The 15,374-nt window shown below is 42.8% G+C and overlaps 1 protein-coding gene across 1 annotated transcript in view; it reads left to right on the top strand.

The window, feature by feature from the left end:
• The window catches only part of LOC112240916 (pyruvate carboxylase, mitochondrial-like), a 492,742-nt gene that overhangs the window by 287,225 nt on the left and 190,143 nt on the right, over positions 1-15,374 (top strand). The window lies entirely within an intron of this gene.

The following is a 15,374-nucleotide window of genomic DNA, read 5'->3' on the forward strand; positions in this document are numbered from 1 at the left end:
AGCCGGCTCATCAGGCTCTCACTCCTCAGCCGGTTTCGTCAGGTTTCTGGTCCACTCCTGATCCCCGGGATCGTCCCTGTGGTTGGCGTCCTGCGGCTGGAGCCGAGCGAGCCGGGGAGGGCGGTACTGTCACGTATGCTCTCTCTCCGGCGCTCTCAGTCGTCTCCCACGCCTTAGCAGAGGTGACCGGTCCACTCCTGATCCCCGGGATTGCCATCCTGGCTGTCACCAGCATTACGCACACAATGACACTCACCTGGACTCCATCGTCTCCTTGGTTACCTTTCTATGTCCCTTTGGTTTCTTCGCCAGGCGTCATTGTTCCTGTTCCTGTATCATGTCGTTGTTCGTGTTTCTTGTTTTATATTATGTTTTCATACATTTATGAAATGAATTCACTTCCCGTCTCTCAGCACACAGAGTTATCGATCTATAAAACACTACTCCGATCTGTTTGGCTCTGTAACACACAACCATATAGCAAAAACACATTGTTACAGAGGTATCTATCTATAAAACACTACTCCGATCTGTTTGGCTCTGTAACACACAACCATATAGCAAAAACACATTGTTACAGAGGTATCTATCTATAAAACACTACTCTGATCTGTTTGGCTCTGTAACACACAACATACAGCAAAAACACATTGTTACAGAGGTATCTATCTATAAAACACTACTCCGATCTGTTTGGCTCTGTAACACACAACATACAGCAAAAACACATTGTTACAGAGGTATCTATCTATAAAACACTACTCCGATCTGTTTGGCTCTGTAACACACAACCATATAGCAAAAACACATTGTTACAGAGGTATCTATCTATAAAACACTACTCCGATCTGTTTGGCTCTGTAACACACAACCATACAGCAAAAACATATAGATGATCAATTACAAATCTTAGAACTATCTCCGACTACCAGAACCCACTGGATTCTCCAATTACCTTCAATGAACTACAGGACAAAATACAAACCCTCCAACCCAAAAAGGCCTGTGGTGTTGATGGTATCCTCAATGAAGAAATAAAATATACAGTCCGCAAACTACAATTGGGTATACTTAATCTCTTAACTTCTTAAGGTATAGGGGGCAGCATTTTCACTTTTGGATGAATAGCGTGCCCAATTTCAACTTCCTGCTACTCATGCCAAGTTATATAAGATATGCATATTATTAGTAGAAAACACGCTGACGTTTCTAAAACTGTTTGAATCATGTCTGTGAGTATAACAGAACTTATGTAGCAGGAAAAACCCTGAGAGCTAACCGTTCAGATTTTTGTTTTTAGGTCTCTGTCTGTTCAGTGAGTTCTCATTGGGAAACGATATTTCTTAGGAACTTGTTTTCAGTTCCTACCGCTTCCACTGGATGTCACCAGTCTTTGGAATTTGGTTGAGGTTATTCCTTTTTTCAATGAAGAAGCCATCGAGGAACCGGGTAACACTGTTGAGAGTTGCGCAAGACTTGAAAAGACTTGACAAGTAGCGTTGGTTTGTTGTCTTCCTGTATTTAACACAGATAGAACCGTCTTCAATTTGATTGATTATTAATGTTTAAAAATACCTAAAGTTGTATTACAAAAAGTAGTTTGAAATGTAGTTTGAAATGTTTTGGCAAAGTTTACAGGTAACTTTTGAGATATTTTGTAGTCACGTTGCGCAAATTGGAAGCTGTTTTTTTATGGATCAAAAGCGCCAAATAAATTGACATTTTGGATATATATGGACGGAATTAATCGAACAAAAGGACCAATTGTGATGTTTATGGGACATATTGGAGTGCCAACAAAAGAAGCTCATCAAAGGTAAGGCATGTTTTATATTTTATTTCTGCGTTTTGTGTAGCGCCTGCAGGGTTGAAATATGCTACTCTCTTTGTTTTTCTTTGTTTACTGTTGTGCTATCATCAGATAATAGTTTCTAATGCTTTCTAATGCTTTCGCCGAAAAGCCTTTTTGAAATCTGACATGTTGGCTGGATTCACAACGAGTGTAGCTTTAATTGAGTATGATACATGTGTGATTTAATGAAAGTTTAATTTTTATATAATTTTATTTGAATATTTGAATTTGACGCGCTGCATTTTCCCTGGCTTTTGGCCAAGTGAGACGCTAGCGTCCCTTATCCTAGAGAGGTTAAACATCATCCTCAGCTCTGGCATCTTCCCCAATATTTGGAACCAAGGACTGATCACCCCAATCCACAAAAGTGGAGACACATTTTAACTCAATAAATACAGTGGTATATGCATCAACAGCAACCTTGGGAAAATTCTCTGCATTATCATTAACAGCAGAATTGTACATTTCCTCTGTGAAAACAATGCACTGAGCAAATGTCAAATTGGCTTTTTACCAAATTACCGTATGACAGACCACGTATTCACCCTGCACACACTAGTTGACAAACAAACCGAAACAAATGCAAAGTCTTCTGACGCTTTGTTAATTTCTAAAAAGCTTCCGACTCCGTTTGGAATGAGGGTCTGCCATACAAATTGATGGAAAGTGGTGTTGGGGGAAAAACATACAATATTATGAAATTCAGGTACACAAACAACAAGTGTGTGGTTAAAATTGGCGAAAAAACAAATTTCTTTCCACAGAGTTGGGGGGTGAGACAGGGATGCAGCTTAAGCCCCACCCTCATGAACAAATATATCAACGAATTGGTGAGGGCACTAGAACAGTCTGCAGCACCAGGCCTCACCCTACTAGAATCTGAAGTCAAATTTCTACTGTTTGCTGATGATCTGGTGCTTCTGTCCCCAACCAAGGAGGGCCTACAGCAGCACCTAGATCTTATGCACAGATTCTGCCAGACCTGGGCCCATCTCAGTAAGACCAAAATAATGGTGTTCCAAAAAAGGTCCAGTCACCAGGACCACAAATATACATTCCATCTAGACACTGTTGCCCTAGAGCACACAAAAAACTATACATACCTTGGCCTAAACATCAGCGCCACAGGTAACTTCCACAAAGATGTGAACGAGCTGAGAGACAAGGCAAGAAGGGCATTCTATGCCATCAAAAGGAACATAAATTTCAACATACCAATTAGGATCTGGCTAAAATTACTTGAATCAGTTATAGAGCCCATTGCCCTTTATGGTTGTGAGGTCTGGGGTCCGCTCACCAACCAAGACTTCACAAAATGGGACAAAAACCAAAATGAGACTCTGCATGCAGAATTCTGCTAAAAAAGTTCCTCAGTGTACGATGTAAAACACCAAATAATGCGTACAGAGCAGAATTAGGCCGATACCCGCTAATTATCAAAATGCTGAAGAGCAGTTAAATTCCACAACAACCTCACCTACTTAGAAATTAACTTGGAGAAGAGTCCCCTAAGCAAGTGATAGATCGATACAATGATACATTTCTAGAATGATAGACTGATATAGTGGAAATGTGATAGAGTGGTAATGTGATGGAGTGGTAATGTAATGTAGTGGTAATGTGATAGGAGTGATAATTTAATATAGTGATAGAGTGATAATGTAATATAGTGATAGAGTGGTAATGTGATGGAGTGATATAGTGGTAATGTGATATAGTGGTAATGTAATAGAGTGATAGAATGTAATAAAGTGATAGAATGATAGTGATAGAACGATAGTGATAGAATGATAAAGTGATAGTGATAGAGTGGTAATGTAATGGAGTGGTAATGTAATAGAGTGGTAATGTAATAGAGTGGTAGAATGTAAAGAGTCGTAGAATGTAAAGAGTGGTAGAATGTAATAGAGTGATATAGTGACAGAATGATTGTGATAGAGTTATAGAGTGGTAATGTAATGGAGTGGTAATGTAATATAGTGATAGTATGACAGTGATAGAGTGATAGAATGATAGTGATATAGTGATATAATGATAGTGATATAGTGATAGAATGATAGTGATAGAGTGATAATGTAATATAGTGGTAATGTATTAGAGTGGTAATGTAATATAGTGGCAATGTGATAGAGTGGTAATGTGATATAGTGGCAATGTAATAGAGTGGTAATGTAATATAGTGGTAATGTAATATAGTGATAGAGTGGTAATGTAATAGAGTGGTAATGTATTATAGTGGTAATGTATTATAGTGATATAGTGGTAATGTAAAATAGTGGTAATGTAATATAGTGGTTATGTAATATAGTGGTAATGTAATATAGTGGTAATGTAATAGAGTGGTAATGTAATATAGTGGTAATGTAATATAGTGGTAATGTAATAGAGTGGTAATGTAATATAGTGGTAATGTGATATAGTGATAGAGTGGGAATGTGATATAGTGGTAATGTAATAGAGTGGTAATGTAATATAGTATTAGTGACAATGTGATATAGTGGTAATGTAATATAGTGGTAATGTAATACAGTGGTAATGTAATATAGCGGTAATGTAATAGAGTATTAGTGATAATGTAATATAGTGATATATTGGTAATGTAATAGAGTGGTAATGTAATATAGTGATATAGTGGTAATGTAGTAGAGTGGTAATGTAATATATTGGTAATGTAATTGAGTAGTAGTGATAATGTAATATAGTGATAGAGTGGTAATGTAATAGAGTGGCAATATAATAGAGTGGTAATGTAATATAGTGGTAATGTAATAGAGTATTAGTGATCATGTAATATAGTGATAAAGTGGTCATGTAATATAGTGAAAGAGGGGTAATGTAATAGAGTGATAATGTAATAAAGTGGTCATGTAATGGAGTGATATAGTGATAGAATGATAGTGATAGAGTGATAGAGTGATAGTGATAGAATGATAGTGATAGAGTGGTCATGTAATGGAGTGGTAGAGTGTAATAGAGTGATATAGTGATAGCGTGAGAGTGATAGTGATAGTGTGATAGAATGATAGTGATAGAATGATAGTGATAGAGTGATAGAATGATTGTGATAGAGTGATAGAGTGGTAATGCAATAGAGTGGTAATGTAATAGAGTGATATAGTGATAGAATGATAGTGATAAAATGATAGTGATAGTAATAGAATGATAGTGATGGAGTGATAGATTGATAGTGATAAAATGATAGTGATAGTAATAGAATGATAGTGATGGAGTGATAGATTGATAGTGATAGAATGATAGTGATAGTGATAGTGATGGAGTGATAGAATGATAGTGATAGAATGATAGTGATGGAGTGATAGAATGGCATTGATAAAGTGAAAGAATGATAGTGATAGAGTGATAGAATGATAGTGAAAGAATGATAGTGATAGAGTGATAGAATGATAGTGATAGAATGATAGTGATAGAGTGATAGAATGATAGTGATAGAGTGATAGAATGATAGTGATAGAATGATAGTGATAGACTGATAGTGATAGAATGATAGTGATAGAGTGAAAGAATGATAGTGATAGTGATAGTGAGTAATAATGTAATACAGTGATAGAGTGATGGAGTAATAGAGTTAAATAGTGATAGACTGATAGAGGGATAGAGAAATAGAGTGATATAGTGAAAGAGTGATATAATGATAGTGATATCTTCTCTTTCCTAACATCTCTTCTCTTTTCTCTCCTCTTTCCTAACCTCTTCTCTCTTCTCTTCTCCTTCCTAACGTCTTATCTCTTCTCCTTCCTAACCTCTTATCTCCTCTCTTTCCTAACCTCTTCTCTATTCTCGTCTCTTTCCTCACCTCTTCTATCTCCTCTCTTTCCTAGCCTATTCTCTCTTCTCTTCTCTTTCCTAACCTCTTCTCTCTTCTCCTCTCTTTCCTAACCTCCTCTCTCCTCTCTTTCCTATCCCATTCTATCTCTTCTCTTTCCTAACCTCTTCTCTCTTCTCCTCTCTTTCCTATCCCATTCTATCTCTTCTCTTTCCTAACCTCTTATCTCTTCTCCTCTCTTTCCTAACCTCTTATCTCCTCTCTTCTCTTTCCTAACCTCTTATCTCTTCTCCTCTCTTTCCTAACCTCTTCTCTCTTCTCCTCTCTTTCCTAACCTCTTATCTCTTCTCTTTCCTAACCTCTTCTCTCTTCTCTTTTCTTTCCTAACCTCTTCTCTCTTCTCCTCTCTTTCCTAACCTCTTCTCTCTTCTCCTCTCTTTCCTATCCTATTCTATCTCTCCTCTTTCCTAACCTCTTCTCTCTTCTCTTCTCCTTCCTAACCTCTTATCTCCTCTCTTCTCTTTCCTAACCTCTTATCTCCTCTCTTCTCTTTCCTAACCTCTTCTCTTTTCTCTTCTCTTTCCTAACCTCTTCTATCTCTTCTCTTTCCTAACCTCTTATCCCCTCTCTTTCCTAACCTCTTCTATCTCTTCTCTTTCCTAATCTCTTCTCTCTTCTCTTTCCTAACCTCTTCTCTCTTCTCTTCTCTTTCCTAACCTCTTCTCTCTTCTCTTCTCTTTCCTAACCTCTTCTATCTCTTCTCTTTCCTAACCTCTTATCTCTTCTCCTCTCTTTCCTAACCTCTTATCTCCTCTCTTCTCTTTCCTAACCTCTTCTCTCTTCTCCTCTCTTTCCTAACCTCTTCTCTCTTCTCCTCTCTTTCCTAACCTCTTCTCTCTTCTCCTCTCTTTCCTAACCTCTTCTCTCTTCTCCTCTCTTTCCTAACCTCTTATCTCTTCTCCTCTCTTTCCTAACCTCTTCTCTCTTCTCTTCTCTTTCCTAACCTCTTCTCTCTTCTCCTCTCTTTCCTAACCTCTTCTCTCTTCTCCTCTCTTTCCTATCCTATTCTATCTCTCCTCTTTCCTAACCTCTTCTCTCTTCTCTTCTCCTTCCTAACGTCTTATCTCTTCTCCTTCCTAACCTCTTATCTCCTCTCTTTCCTAACCTCTTCTCTATTCTCGTCTCTTTCCTCACCTCTTCTATCTCCTCTCTTTCCTAGCCTATTCTATCTCTTCTCTTTCCTAACCCATTATATCTCTTCTCTTTCCTAACCTCTTCTCTCTTCTCCTCTCTTTCCTAACCTCTTATCTCCTCTCTTCTCTTTCCTAACCTCTTATCTCTTCTCCTCTCTTTCCTAACCTCTTATCTCCTCTCTTCTCTTTCCTAACCTCTTATCTCTTCTCTTTCCTAACCCATTATATCTCTTCTCTTTCCTAACCTCTTCTCTCTTCTCCTCTCTTTCCTAACCTCTTCTCTCTTCTCCTCTCTTTCCTAACCTCTTCTCTCTCTCCTCTCTTTCCTAACCTCTTCTCTCTTCTCCTCTCTTTCCTAATCTCTTCTCTCTTCTCTCTTCTCTTTCCCTAACCTCTTATCTCCTCTCTTTCCTAACCCATTATATCTCTTCTCTTTCCTAACCTCTTCTCTCTTCTCTTTCCTAACCTCTTCTCTCTTCTCCTCTCTTTCCTAACCTCTTCTTTTCTCTTTTCTCTTTCCTAACCTCTTCTCTCTTCTCCTCTCTTTCCTAACCTCTTCTCTCTTCTCCTCTCTTTCCTAACCTCTTCTCTCTTCTCCTCTCTTTCTTAACCTCTTCTCTCTTCTCCTCTCTTTCCTAACCTCTTATCTCTTCTCTTTCCTAACCTCTTCTCTCTTCTCTTTTCTTTCCTAACCTCTTCTCTCTTCTCCTCTCTTTCCTATCCTATTCTATCTCTCCTCTTTCCTAACCTCTTCTCTCTTCTCTTCTCCTTCCTAACCTCTTATCTCCTCTCTTTCCTAACCTCTTATCTCCTCTCTTTCCTAACCTCTTCTCTCTTCTCTTCTCTTCTCTTTCCTAACCTCTTCTCTCTTCTCTTCTCTTTCCTAACCTCTTATCTCCTCTCTTTCCTAACCCATTATATCTCTTCTCTTTCCTAACCTCTTCTCTCTTCTCCTCTCTTTCCTAACCTCTTCTCTCTTCTCTTCTCTTTCCTAACCGCTTCTATCTCCTCTCTTTCCTAACCTCTTCTCTCTTCTCTTCTCTTTCCTAACCTCTTATCTCCTCTCTTTCCTAACCTATTATATCTCTTCTCTTTCCTAACCTCTTCTCTCTTCTCCTCTCTTTCCTAACCTCTTCTCTCTTCTCCTCTCTTTCCTAACCTCTTCTATCTCTTCTCTTTCCTAACCTCTTCTCTCTTCTCTTTCCTAACCTCTTCTCTCTTCTCTTTCCTAACCTCTTCTCTCTTCTCCTCTCTTTCCTAACCTCTTCTCTCTTCTCCTCTCTTTCCTAATCTCTTCTCTCTTCTCTTTCCTAACCTCTTATCTCCTCTCTTTCCTAACCCATTATATCTCTTCTCTTTCCTAACCTCTTCTCTCTTCTCCTCTCTTTCCTAACCTCTTCTCTCTTCTCTTTCCTAGCCTCTTATCTCCTCTCTTTCCTAACCCATTATATCTCTTCTCTTTCCTAACCTCTTCTCTCTTCTCCTCTCTTTCCTAACCTCTTATCTCCTCTCTTCTCTTTCCTAACCTCTTATCTCTTCTCCTCTCTTTCCTAACCTCTTATCTCCTCTCTTCTCTTTCCTAACCTCTTATCTCTTCTCCTCTCTTTCCTAACCTCTTCTCTCTTCTCCTCTCTTTCCTAACCTCTTCTCTCTTCTCTTCTCTTTCCTAACCTCTTCTCTCTTCTCCTCTCTTTCCTAACCTCTTCTATCTCTGCTCTTTCCTAACCTCTTCTCTCTTCTCCTCTCTTTCCTATCCTATTCTATCTCTGCTCTTTCCTAACCTCTTCTCTCTTCTCTTCTCCTTCCTAACCTCTTATCTCCTCTCTTTCCTAACCCATTATATCTCTTTTCTTTCCTAACCTCTTCTCTCTTCTCCTCTCTTTCCTATCCTATTCTATCTCTCCTCTTTCCTAACCTCTTCTCTCTTCTCTTCTCCTTCCTAACCTCTTATCTCCTCTCTTTCCTAACCCATTATATTTCTTTTCTTTCCTAACCTCTTCTCTCTTCTCCTCTCTTTCCTAACCTCTTCTTTTCTCTTTCTCTTTCCTAACCTCTTCTCTCTTCTCCTCTCTTTCCTAACCTCTTCTCTCTTCTCCTCTCTTTCCTAACCTCTTCTCTCTTCTCCTCTCTTTCCTAACCTCTTCTCTCTTCTCCTCTCTTTCCTATCCTATTCTATCTCTCCTCTTTCCTAACCTCTTCTCTCTTCTCTTCTCCTTCCTAACCTCTTATCTCCTCTCTTTCCTAACCTCTTATCTCCTCTCTTTCCTAACCTCTTCTCTCTTCTCTTCTCTTCTCTTTCCTAACCTCTTCTCTCTTCTCTTCTCTTTCCTAACCTCTTATCTCCTCTCTTTCCTAACCCATTATATCTCTTCTCTTTCCTAACCTCTTCTCTCTTCTCCTCTCTTTCCTAACCTCTTATCTCCTCTCTTCTCTTTCCTAACCTCTTATCTCTTCTCTTCTCTTTCCTAACCTCTTCTATCTCTTCTCTTTCCTAACCTCTTCTCTCTTCTCCTCTCTTTCCTAACCTCTTATCTCCTCTCTTCTCTTTCCTAACCTCTTATCTCTTCTCTTCTCTTTCCTAACCTCTTCTATCTCTTCTCTTTCCTAACCTCTTCTCTCTTCTCCTCTCTTTCCTAACCTCTTATCTCTTCTCTTCTCTTTCCTAACCTCTTCTATCTCTTCTCTTTCCTAACCTCTTCTCTCTTCTCTTCTCTTTCCTAACCTCTTCTATCTCTTCTCTTTCCTAACCTCTTATCTCTTCTCCTCTCTTTCCTAACCTCTTATCTCCTCTCTTCTCTTTCCTAACCTCTTCTCTCTTCTCCTCTCTTTCCTAACCTCTTCTCTCTTCTCTTCTCTTTCCTAACCTCTTCTCTCTTCTCCTCTCTTTCCTAACCTCTTCTCTCTCCTCTCTTTCCTAGCCTATTCTATCTCTTCTCTTTCCTAACCCATTATATCTCTTCTCTTTCCTAACCTCTTCTCTCTTCTCCTCTCTTTCCTAACCTCTTATCTCCTCTCTTCTCTTTCCTAACCTCTTCTCTCTTCTCTTCTGTTTCCTAACCTCTTCTCTCTTCTCTTTCCTAACCTCTTCTCTCTTCTCTTCTATTTCCTAATCTCTTCTCTCTTCTCCTCTCTTTCCAAACCTCTTCTCTCTCTTCTCTTTCCTAACCTCTTCTCTATTCTCTTCTCTTTCCTCACCTCTTCTATATCCTCTCTTTCCTATCCCATTCTATCTCTTCTCTTTCCTAACCTCTTATCTCTTCTCCTCTCTTTCCTAACCTCTTATCTCCTCTCTTCTCTTTCCTAACCTCTTATCTCTTCTCCTCTCTTTCCTAACCTCTCTATTTTCTCTTTCCAAACATCTTCGGTTATAATGACTGGTAGTATCTAGTGTTATAATGTATCTAGTGTTATAATGTATCTAGTGTTATAATGTATCTAGTGTTATAATGTATCTAGTGTTATAATGTATCTAGTGTTATAATGACTGGTGCTATCTAGTGTTATAATCTATCTAGCCTAGTGAAATGGTAGTTAATTGATTTAATGTCACTGATAGTCAGTGTAAACCAGGCTTTGCATGAACACACACACACACACACAGAACACGCACACACACAGAGTATGCACACATACAGAACACACACACACACACACACACACACACACACAGAAAACACACATGGGGCTGCCACCCAGTAAACAAACCTGTCATTCATCTAGAGAAATGGACCAACGCCCAACTGTTCAACGTCCTTATATTTGTGTGTCGGTGTCTGTTTTCATGTCTATTTGTACATATGCTGCCAGAGTTTAAGGTTATTTCTGTTTTGTTGTGTGTGTGTGTGTGTGTGTGTGTGTGTGTGTGTGTGTGTGTGTGTGTGTGTGTGTGTGTGTGTGTGTGTGTGTGTGTGTGTGTGTGTGTGTGTGTGTGTGTGTGTGTGTGTCTGTGTGTGTGTGTGTGTGTGTTTTAGTTCACGCTGCCATGTGTGTGAGGTGTGTGTGTCAACATACGTGTGTGTCTGTTTGTCTTGTTCCCAGCCACGGCCCAGTTGTTTAGACCCAAGGGATGAAGGGAACGAGACACAGATGGAGTGAGCGAGACGGAGAGGAGAGGAGAGGGGGGAAAGACAGATTACCTGACATCCCTCTATTCAGACTCTAATCACGGTACAGAGTGATGGGGCGAAGAAAAGATTAGTAAAGAGAAAAGATAGAACGAGAGTGAGATGGAGAAAGAAGAGATTTGGGGGAGAGAGAGATGGGAGGGTGAGTCAAACACGGGCATACAGAGAGAGGGAGAGAGAGAGAGACAAACACAGACAGAGAGAGGGAGAGAGAGAGAGACAAACACAGACAGAGAGAGGGAGAGAGAGACAAACACAGACAGAGAGAGGGAGAGAGAGACAAACACAGGCAGAGAGAGGGAGAGAGAGACAAACACAGACAGAGAGAGGGAGAGAGAGACAAACACAGGCAGAGAGAGGGAGAGGGGAGACAAACACAGACAGAGAGAGGGAGAGAGAGACAAACACAGACAGAGAGAGGGAGAGAGAGAGGGAGATAAACACGACAGAGAGAGAGAGAGAGATGGGAGGGAGAGACAAACAGAGAGAGAGAGAGACAAACACAGACAGAGAGAGGTAGAGAGAGATGGGAGGGAGAGACAGACAGAGAGAGAGAGAGACAAACACGGACAGAGAGAGGGAGAGAGAGACAAACACAGACAGAGAGAGGGAGAGAGAGAGAGACAAACACAGACAGAGAGATGGAGAGAGAGACAAACACAGACAGAGAGAGGGAGAGAGAGACAAACACAGGCAGAGAGAGGGAGAGAGAGACAAACACAGACAGAGAGAGGGAGAGAGAGACAAACACAGACAGAGAGAGGGAGAGAGAGAGGGAGATAAACACGACAGAGAGAGAGAGAGAGATGGGAGGGAGAGACAGACAGAGAGAGAGAGAGACAAACACAGACAGAGAGAGGTAGAGAGAGACAAACACAGACAGAGAGATGGAGAGAGAGATGGGAGGGAGAGACAAACACGGACAGAGAGAGGGAGAGAGAGACAAACATACAGAGAGAGACAAAGACGGACAGAGAGATGGAGAGAGAGAAAAACATAGACAGAGAGAGGGAGAGAGAGACAAACACAGACAGAGAGAGGGAGAGAGAGACAAACACAGACAGAGAGAGGGAGAGACAGAGAGAGAAAGAGACAAACACAGACAGAGAGAGGGAGAGACAAACACGGACAGAGAGAGAGACAAACACAGACAGAGAGAGAGAGAGAGAGACAAACACAGACAGAGAGAGAGAGACCAACACAGACAGAGAGAGAGAGACAAACACAGACAGAGAGAGGGAGAGACAAACACGGACAGAGAGAGAGAGAGACAAACACAGACAGAGAGAGGGAGAGAGAGACAACCACAGACAGAGAGAGAGAGACAAACACAGACAGAGAGAGAGAGACAAACACGGACAGAGAGAGAGACAAACACAGACAGAGAGAGGGAGAGACAAACACGGACAGAGAGAGAGAGACAAACACAGACAGAGAGGGGGAGAGAGAGACAACCACTGACAAACACAGACAGAGAGAGGGAGAGAGAGACAACCACTGACAAACACTGACAGAGAGAGGGAGAGACAGACAAACACAGACAGAGAGAGGGAGAGAGAGACAACCACTGACAAACACTGACAGAGAGAGGGAGAGAGAGACAACCACTGACAAACACTGACAGAGAGAGAGACAAACAGACAGAGAGAGGGAGAGAGACAAACACAGACAGAGAGAGGGAGAGAGAGACAAACACAGACAAACAGACGGAGAGAGGGAGAGAGAGACAAACACAGACAAACAGACGGAGAGAGAGCGAGAAGAATGGAGAAGGCAGAGACAGGGAGACAAATAGAAACAGAGAGAGATGGAGAGGTGGAGAGGATGTGACGTAGATGGAGGGGAAGAAAGAGAGGGATGGAGGCAGGGATAGCGAATGAGAGAGAGAAGGAGAGGGGAAGAGAGAGATAGGGATGGAGGCAGGGATAGCGAATGAGAGAGAGAAGGAGAGGGGAAGAGAGAGATAGGGATGGAGGCAGGGATAGCGAATGAGAGAGAGAAGGAGAGGGGAAGAGAGAGATAGGGATGGAGGCAGGGATAGCGAATGAGAGAGAGAAGGAGAGGGGAAGAGAGAGATAGGGATGGAGGCAGGGATAGCGAATGAGAGAGAGAAGGAGAGGGGAAGAGAGAGATAGGGATGGAGGCAGGGATAGCGAATGAGAGAGAGAAGGAGAGGGGAAGAGAGAGATAGGGATGGAGGCAGGGATAGCGAATGAGAGAGAGAAGGAGAGGGGAAGAGAGAGATAGGGATGGAGGCAGGGATAGCGAATGAGAGAGAGAAGGAGAGGGGAAGAGAGAGATAGGGATGGAGGCAGGGATAGCGAATGAGAGAGAGAAGGAGAGGGGAAGAGAGAGATAGGGATGGAGGCAGGGATAGCGAATGAGAGAGAGAAGGAGAGGGGAAGAGAGAGATAGGGATGGAGGCAGGGATAGCGAATGAGAGAGAGAAGGAGAGGGGAAGAGAGAGATAGGGATGGAGGCAGGGATAGCGAATGAGAGAGAGAAGGAGAGGGGAAGAGAGAGATAGGGATGGAGGCAGGGATAGCGAATGAGAGAGAGAAGGAGAGGGGAAGAGAGAGATAGGGATGGAGGCAGGGATAGCGAATGAGAGAGAGAAGGAGAGGGGAAGAGAGAGATAGGGATGGAGGCAGGGATAGCGAATGAGAGAGAGAAGGAGAGGGGAAGAGAGAGATAGGGATGGAGGCAGGGATAGCGAATGAGAGAGAGAAGGAGAGGGGAAGAGAGAGATAGGGATGGAGGCAGGGATAGCGAATGAGAGAGAGAAGGAGAGGGGAAGAGAGAGATAGGGATGGAGGCAGGGATAGCGAATGAGAGAGAGAAGGAGAGGGGAAGAGAGAGATAGGGATGGAGGCAGGTATTGCGAATGAGAGAGAGAAGGAGAGGGGAAGAGAGAGATAGGGATGGAGGCAGGGATAGCGAATGAGAGAAAGAAGGAGAGGGGAAGAGAGAGATAGGGATGGAGGCAGGGATAGCGAATGAGAGAAAGAAGGAGAGGGGAAGAGAGAGATAGGGATGGAGGCAGGGATAGCGAATGAGAGAGAGGAGAGGGGAAGAGAGAGATAGGGATGGAGGCAGGGATAGCGAATGAGAGAGAGAAGGAGAGGGGAAGAGAGAGATAGGGATGGAGGCAGGGATAGCGAATGAGAGAGAGAAGGAGAGGGGAAGAGAGAGATAGGGATGGAGGCAGGGATAGCGAATGAGAGAGAGAAGGAGAGGGGAAGAGAGAGATAGGGATGGAGGCAGGGATAGCGAATGAGAGAGAGAAGGAGAGGGGAAGAGAGAGATAGGGATGGAGGCAGGGATAGCGAATGAGAGAGAGAAGGAGAGGGGAAGAGAGAGATAGGGATGGAGGCAGGGATAGCGAATGAGAGAGAGAAGGAGAGGGGAAGAGAGAGATAGGGATGGAGGCAGGGATAGCGAATGAGAGAGAGAAGGAGAGTGGAAGAGAGAGATAGGGATGGAGGCAGGGATAGCGAATGAGAGAGAGAAGGAGAGGGGAAGAGAGAGATAGGGATGGAGGCAGGGATAGCGAATGAGAGAGAGAAGGAGAGGGGAAGAGAGAGATAGGGATGGAGGCAGGGATAGCGAATGAGAGAGAGAAGGAGAGGGGAAGAGAGAGATAGGGATGGAGGCAGGTATTGCGAATGAGAGAGAGAAGGAGAGGGGAAGAGAGAGATAGGGATGGAGGCAGGGATAGCGAATGAGAGAAAGAAGGAGAGGGGAAGAGAGAGATAGGGATGGAGGCAGGGATAGCGAATGAGAGAAAGAAGGAGAGGGGAAGAGAGAGATAGGGATGGAGGCAGGGATAGCGAATGAGAGAGAGGAGAGGGGAAGAGAGAGATAGGGATGGAGGCAGGGATAGCGAATGAGAGAGAGAAGGAGAGGGGAAGAGAGAGATAGGGATGGAGGCAGGGATAGCGAATGAGAGAGAGAAGGAGAGGGGAAGAGAGAGATAGGGATGGAGGCAGGGATAGCGAATGAGAGAGAGAAGGAGAGGGGAAGAGAGAGATAGGGATGGAGGCAGGGATAGCGAATGAGAGAGAGAAGGAGAGGGGAAGAGAGAGATAGGGATGGAGGCAGGGATAGCGAATGAGAGAGAGAAGGAGAGGGGAAGAGAGAGATAGGGATGGAGGCAGGGATAGCGAATGAGAGAGAGAAGGAGAGGGGAAGAGAGAGATAGGGATGGAGGCAGGGATAGCGAATGAGAGAGAGAAGGAGAGGGGAAGAGAGATAGGGATGGAGGCAGGGATAGCGAATGAGAGAGAGAAGGAGAGGGGAAGAGAGAGATAGGGATGGAGGCAGGTATTGCGAATGAGAGAGAGAAGGAGAGGGGAAGAGAGAGATAGGGATGGAGGCAGGGATAGCGAATGAGAGAGAGAAGGAGAGGGGAAGAGAGAGAT

The sequence above is a fragment of the Oncorhynchus tshawytscha genome, linkage group LG10 (assembly GCF_018296145.1).
Source record: "Oncorhynchus tshawytscha isolate Ot180627B linkage group LG10, Otsh_v2.0, whole genome shotgun sequence".
NCBI classification, from domain to species: domain Eukaryota; kingdom Metazoa; phylum Chordata; class Actinopteri; order Salmoniformes; family Salmonidae; genus Oncorhynchus; species Oncorhynchus tshawytscha.